Consider the following 8,175-nt stretch of genomic DNA (forward strand, 5'->3'; position numbering starts at 1 on the left):
CAAATTTTGTGTCTCCTCTCCCAACCTTTTGCTCTCCCTTTCTTTCTTCATGCTTAACACTCTTTCTTCAACTTTCATATCTAACCCTCCTCCTCCCATATCCAACTCTTCTCTTTCTTTCCCAACTCTTTCTTTTTCCACCTCATACCTAACTCTCCTCTTCCTCTTCCCACCATCACTCCACCCCCATACGTACCTCCCCCATCTTCATCCTTCACCTTCCTCTCCCTTCACCCCTATGCTTATACCACTTGTTCTCATCATCCTCATTCCCTTCTTTCCCCCACATTTAGCCTCCTTCACTTCCCTCTTATAAGAAGGGTGCAAAATTCGCTTAAGAAAAAAAATTCACTTAAATAAAAATAGAACTAGACGTCTAGTTTGTTCTACAATGGGAGAGAATCCAGATCCACAAGTAATTGTGTCTTAAAGATATCTAAGGATCTTCTTAACTAGTTTTCAATGACTCATAACGAGATGAGAGAGAAATTAACAGGCCTTGTTAACATTGAGACTGATTTCAAGTCTAGTGATTATAACATAATAAAGAGTACCAACGATGGACCTATAGAGATTAAAGTGTTCTATGTTGTTTTGAACCACACTTGGATAATTTGGATCTTTCAACCATGGTTGTACTAATGTCATGCACATATTTTGTTTGACACAGTGAAATAAAATAGTCAGCATTCTCTAATTGCTTTAGAACAAATGTTGAGTTGATCTTTGTTATTAGTTGTTGAATCAAGCTTGGAGAATTCCTAGTGAACATCATCCACATGAATTAGGATATAGATGCAGCGTGTAGAAGTAGAGAGAATGAACTAAGAAGAGTCACATTTGCACTTATTAAAGCCAAGACTATGAAGTGTGGTTTCTCAAACCATGTTATAAGAGCCTATTTTAAGTTATTTGTTGTTAAATATATATAAATATGTTATTTAGGAAAATAGTATATATGTAATTATAATAATTAGACAACCGTATATTTGTTTTTAATTATGTAGTTATGATTATGATTATGATTATGATTATGATTATTGTTGTTAATATAAATATACATTTCGTGGTGTAATTGAGACACATGAAATTCATCTCATGCCTTCTCGTTTTCTCTCATCTTAACATGGTATCAGGAGCCTAACGAGGAGAAAACTCAAAAATGTGCTTAATCCATCCTTTTTTTGTGGGCTCACTGCTCATAGGTGTAAATTTTCTTTTTTAGAAATTGTCTCAAGTTTCTAATTTTTTTTCTAGTAGTCTCGTCCACCAACTGCCATTGTTCACCACCGCTAACAACTTTTTCGATGTGCTTTTTTTATTAGATTCTCACCACCACCGATGTCGCCCCACTGTGTGCAACACAACTTGGTCACTGTGTCCGAAACGAAGCTCCTACACACCCACATGTGCCACCTCCTTCGCCAATGACTTTCTCTCTCCGCTGCCACCCCTGCCACATGTGACAACACATTTGGTGACCTTTCGGCCTCTTTTTTGCCAACTAGACTTGCCTTTCCAAGGCAGTTCTAGATTTATGGTCCTTTTTCTTCCTTTAAATCTCAAACATTGTTGTTTGCCCCATTTTGTGCTGCTTTGTTGCATTTCTCTCTCTTCTAGGCTTACCCATGACGACTTCAACTTTTTCCAAACTTGAAGCTTCAATTTTCACCAACTTTGTCACTGCTCCACTGTTTACTAACAAGTTGGACGACAATAACTATGATGCTTAGGCTTTTGACATCAAACTTTGGCTCAAGGACTGAGATTATCTTGACCTTCTCACTACCAAAGAAAAAATTGTGCCTGCGACTAAACGTGCTAAATGGAGTAAGATTGATGCTCAACTTTGTAGTGTCATCAAGTCCATTATTCATCTTTCTGTGAAGCAGATTTTTGCTCCTATGATACGTGTGATTTTGTTTCGTCACAAGCCAAGTCGCTTTACATTAATGACATATAAAGTCTATATAGAGTATGTCAAACCCTAATGGATGTTGTTGCGACTTGGAAACTTGATGGCACTCGACCTATTTAGGTAGTATAAGTGGTCTTCTTCATGATTTTAATGAACTTTTGCTTCCTATTACAACTACTACGAAATTAGAAAATCATAAGACATTTTTATGTTACTAACTTTTTATGGTTTACCTATAGAGTACTCCTAAGTTTGCGATCAAATTTTAGGCTCCACTTTTGCTCCTACTATGGCTACTGCTTGGTCCTTTTTGCTACGCATTCTTACCAAGGTCACTACTACCTTATACATTCTTCTGGCTCCTATGTCATCTACTCCTTTTGACTATTTTGCCCTGATTTCACAGGGAGGTGATCGTGGTTGCTGTTGAAATTCTAGTGTAAATACCAAAAACAACTTGTCATATAGTAATGAGTTGAGTATTGTATCCATAGGGAACAACATGATTAAATTCTCTCAAACATATAGTTCTTTAAGTCATTTATAATAAGGGTGAGTTTGAAGTAGGTTCTTTTCAGTAATATTGCAATTGGTCATGTTCTGCTTTTTATGTCAATAAACCAGCAGAAATAGAGAGAAGTACTCCCAGGCTAGTTATCAACTATAAACCCCTCAACCAAGCTCTCTAGTGGATTAGGTATCCTATTCCCAACAAAAAAGATCTTCTTAACAGATTAAATTTTGCCAAGATCTTTTTAAAATTCGATATGAAATCTAGATTTTGACAAATCCAAATTTGTGAAAGTGATAGGTATAAGACTGCCTTCATTGTCCTTTTTGGGCATTACGAATGGAATATTATGCCCTTTGGTCTGAAATGCTCCTTTTGAGTTTCAGAAGATCATGAATGATATCTTTAATCCTTATTCAAAATTTGTCATTGTTTACATTGACGATGTTTTAATCTTTTCTCAGTCCATTGACCAACATTTTAAACATATAAATATTTTTATCAATGTTATTAAACATAATGGATTAGCTGTTTCAAAGTCTAAAATCAATCTCTTTCAAACCAATATCAGATTCCTTGGTCACAATATTCATCAAGGAACTATCATTCCTATCAGCAAATCCATTGAATTTGCCAATAAATTTTCTGATAGAATTCTAGATAAAACCTATTTACAAAGATTTTTGGGATGTCTTAATTATGTGGGTGATTTTATTCCTCGCCTCAACAATATTATTAAACCTTTACATGATAGGCTTAAAAAGAATCCTCCTTCTTGGACTGATGTTCATACCAATGTCGTCAAAGAAATAAAAAATAGAGTTAGGAAGATAAATTGTCTTTATCTCCCTATTCCTCAAGCCTTTAAAATTGTTGAAACTGATGCCTCTGACATAGGTTATGGTGACATTCTTAAACAAAGAGTTAAGTCGCATGAGCATATCATTGCATATACTTCAAAACATTAGAATTCTGCACAGCAAAATTACTCAACTGTTAAAAAAGAAGTTTTAACAATTGTTTTATGCGTATCAAAATTTCAATCAGATTTACTAAATCAAAAATTTCTTATTAGAGTAGACTGCAAGTCTGCTAAAATTTTTTTACAAAAAGATGTTAAAAATCTTGCCTCAAAACAAATCTTTGCAAGATGGTAAGCAATTTTAAGTATTTTTTATTTTGACATAGAGTATCTCAAAGGCACTTTCAATTCCCTTCCTGACTATCTTATCTGTGAATATTTACAGGATAAATAAGATGCATAGAAAGGCAACAACCGCATCCGGGGGGGTACGTCCAGAGGAGGAAAAGTTAGGCTAGCCCTGACTCTTAACAAATCAAAGTCAAAGTCTGCCTCAGCAGATTCTTGTTCAAACTCTTCGAAGTCATCCACTCCGACTGGGTTATCTACCCAGAAAGCCATCCAGATTGTAGAGTCATCTACTCAACAATCTGTGATTTCTAAAAAAGACTCATCTAACAAGGCTGATTCTTTACAATCACAAACCAAAAGTGTTAAATAAACCAAATCAGACTATGCTTTTCCTGTTAACACACTCTTAGCCATCCAACAAGGAAGCCTAAACACTCTACCAAAAAAATCCTGGGTAGACATAGCCTCTGATGAAGATATGGAAATTGATTTAGTAAACCTAAATACCATAATCCAGTCTTTTAGTCAATCTCAAAAAACAATAAGTCTCCCTGAGAAAACAGAAAAAACTATCAACCTTCAGAAAGATAAGCTAAAAGCCTCTAATGTCAACCATTATATGGCAAAAGGAAAATTCTCCTTTGTCATCCAAATGGAACCCAAATTTTGGGACAAAAATTCTTACAAAGCCATTACCAAAGCCTTCCCTCCTGGTTTTCATTTCAGACCATATGCTTTAAATAAAACCAAACAATTTTATGAATTCATCCTAATAGATTCAGATTCTGTTTCTATTAAACATTACAAGGACCAAAAAGATCCTTCAATTATTACTCATTCTACAATACAGATATTAAAAATTCTGTCACCAAAGAATTTTGGAAAAGATCCAAATTCATTCAAGAAATTTTCCCAACCCTTTGATCCAGTAGGATACAATTACTGGGATTACATTGATGCCTGGACAAGAAACTTCTGGTTCCAAAATAAATTCAATCGACATTCTTGGTTGATTTATTTTAAGAAAAATCAAAATTACAATTTTCCAAACTAGCCCCTTCAATGGTGGGACTTCTTTGGACCTCTAGAAGCAATCCTTCCCTCTCCCGTAAAAGAAGGATTTGAAATATTCAAGACTAGATATGCTCCTAATAGAATCAGTGCAGATCTCAAATATTTCTTTGCTTTTGCTATGGCTTGGGTATTCTCATGGCAGTACAGATACAACAAGATAGAAGATGATGACATTCTTCCTATGATTCACAGACATGCTTTTGTGAAGTGGTGGAATCAATTCAATGCAGAACATGCAGATCCACAAGGAGTTAATGAATTTTTTGGAAACAATCCAAAACTCCTGAAGCTTGCTGATCCAACAACTTTTCAATTTTTGAATCAAAAAGCAAAGATTGCAGCCTTTTTATCAGGATGTGATTCCAAAGATAAAATGAAGAAAAATTTAAAAGAAGTACTTCTCCTTTTAAATCAAGATGAAGCTGAATCTTTTACAAAACAAGATTCCAATCCAAACAAAGATGAAGACTTTTATCAAAATGAAGATGATTGTTTCGGAATAGACATACATGAACTATGACCTATTCTGTAGAAATAGTTCAAGTTACTAATCAGAACTGTACAAATAGTATATTTTCTTTTCTATATAAGGAGTCTTCAACCATGTTGTGAGACACCCTTTCATTTAGCAACATAAGAGAGTTTTTAGAGAGAGAAGCTCCGAGTGATACTTTTCCTTGTAAGCCTTTCTCTTTGAGATCTTTTAATAAAATTTTGCTGTCTCAACTTTATTTTCTCTCTTCTCCCTCTTAGTCGGTTCTGTTCAGACTACCGTCGTCCGACTTTCTTCTCTTCTCTCCCCACTAGATCTGTGCTGATTTTACCACCGTTCTAGTTTCTATGTTTTAAATTTACATCTTCATATTCTGCATTTTTACTTTCTGCATTTCTTTAAAGTAATCCTGCTACTGCCTACTTTCCTTTCAGTCTTATTTCTTCTATCTCTCTCTCTCTTTCTCTCTCTCTCTCTCTCTCTCTCTCTCTCTCTCTATATATATATATATATATATATATATATATATATATATATATATATAGGTGAATTAGTTAAAATACATTAGGGGTTCATGATTACATTCAATTCCAAGAGGAAGATTAGCTATTCATGACAACCATTACAAGGATTCAGCAAATTAATTGATTAATATAAGATGAATGAGAAAGATTTTGAGTATTCTCACTCTTCTCCTTTGAGTGCTCTATGGTTCTATCTCCAAAAAATGTCTTAAAAAAACTGAGTTTAGTTGCAGGTCGTTTTAAATATGCTTCAAAGGAAGTGTGTGACATCCTTAATTTTTAAGTTCTGTATATGTAATAGTTTAAGTCAAAACTAATAAAATAAAATAAAATATTCATTTGTTGTGAACATATAATACATATATGGGAGCAGATTAAAACTTTTCTTGTGAATAACTCCATTCATAAATGAATATTTTAAATTTCTCTTACTTTATAAATGAATATTAAATCATATTAACCTCATTGAATTAGAAATAAGTATACAATAGAGACTTAAAAACTAAAAATTTCTTTAGTGAAAATTTACCTAAATGAATTCGATCGGTAAAGAATCAGACAATGTAAAATATAAATAAATATCCAAAAATTTTATTTAAAAAATTTAGAATATCTAAGATAGTTTTATATAAATTATAAGAAGTCTACAAAGAAGAAAAATAAAAATAAATAAAATTACAAAATTAAACTAAAATGACCAAAATACTCCTAGAAAGACCTAGAATGTTAGTCTATTTTGAGTAAGGAAATGACCATGAAAAATTTTGAAATTTTTATGGAAGTTATTGGAGCAAAAAAGGTTATATTTGTTCAAGAAAAAAAATCCAAAAAACCAAGTAGAAAATTCAAACTAAATTCCTCATAAACAGCCCACACATGATGTGGTAAATAGTCCATTTTGTGCTAATCATACACTTTCCCATCATTTCATATCATACATCATCAATCAATGACATATCTACACACATTTCATTTACATTCTCAATCACTTTATATACAAACATTAGATTTTCACACAAATCCTACCACAATCAAGTCGCTACATCACACTCAATATCAACCAACATAGAATATATCATATCCAGCACAAAATACCCATCAACACACGTGTTTCTACATCCTATTTCAATCATATTGCCACACATAGCATAATAAACGAATTTCTACCAAAATCAGATAGGGTAGAGTCTCCCCTTACCTCAAATCGAAGACCCACAACGTAAATTGATAATGGAAGTGTCTTCCACACAGATTTCGTCCTAAATACATGGAAAAATTCCATGAGAATTCAAAAAGGACTAAGAAAATGGAAAATGAGATCGAGAAACCAAAACCTTAACCACGAAAACTTACCTCCAAACGCCCCAAACATGAATCCAACCTTCAATGTTACTCTAAAACGGCCTTGAAGGCAATTTAATCGGTAAAATAGGATTTAAGATTGAGAGAATCGTGAAAGAAGGGAAGGAGAATGTAAAATAATTCAGACCCTCTCGCTACAGCGAGATTGCACCCAGAATTGCACTCTCCATTGTCGCCCTCTTGCTGCAGCGAGGGAACTCTCGCTACAGCGAAAACGCAACAATTGGTCCCCTCTCTCCCAGTGCCTTCTCACTACAACGAGAATGACACAATTTCATGCTCTTCGCCCAGGGCCTTCTCGTTACAGCGAGAACACCCTGCAGCACCCACACTTAGCCTGCATATATATATATATATATATATATATATATATATATTCAATCAGTCTAGCACATTCAATCTCAATGCACAATCGGCATCCACATTTATTATATATACACATATTCATCTACATCATATTCATATTAAACTCATCACATAATTAATCAAGTACACATTTCAACATCCATTCATATATATTTACATATATATTAACAATCAATATTACAAAATTCGGGACGTTACATGCTTTTTTTTTTCTTGGCTGAATCTACTTAAGTGTTATACAACTATACTCTCCCACATATGCCAAGTGTCTATTCTTCACACTGTTCCACTTTGAGTTTGTCTTGCATAGTTAAAGTGACCACAAAATTCCAAGACCTTAATTACTTCCATAATTTTTATTTGTACCTTGATTCCGTGTCCAATTGCATATTAATTATTATGGTTCTTTTCATAGTTCCCTTAGTTCATTTTATCATACTTTCTACTCTATTTTCAAGGATATATGGCACATTTCCCTTCTTCCAATTTGATGGAAACTAATTTTTAACTTTAGTCAAGATTCTTTACCATTCCTATGTTTACTTTGGTTGATTTGTCTTCTTTTCTCAATGGTTCTCTCATCTAGATGGGATAGCATCTAAATTGTATGTACAATGACTTGGTCTTTTATGAATCTTGGCCGTGCAAGTGGTCTTCTTTTGGGTCATTGAATCGTTGTAAAAGTTTTCCATTTTTTTGTCCACTTTTTACGTCTATTGCATGCTTAATTTGCAAGAGTTTTTTTTTTTGTTTTTTTTTTTCTTTTGGAGCTCC

This window comes from Abrus precatorius, unplaced genomic scaffold (genome assembly GCF_003935025.1).
Source record: "Abrus precatorius isolate BTA unplaced genomic scaffold, Abrus_2018 Scaffold8, whole genome shotgun sequence".
Lineage (NCBI taxonomy): Eukaryota > Viridiplantae > Streptophyta > Magnoliopsida > Fabales > Fabaceae > Abrus > Abrus precatorius.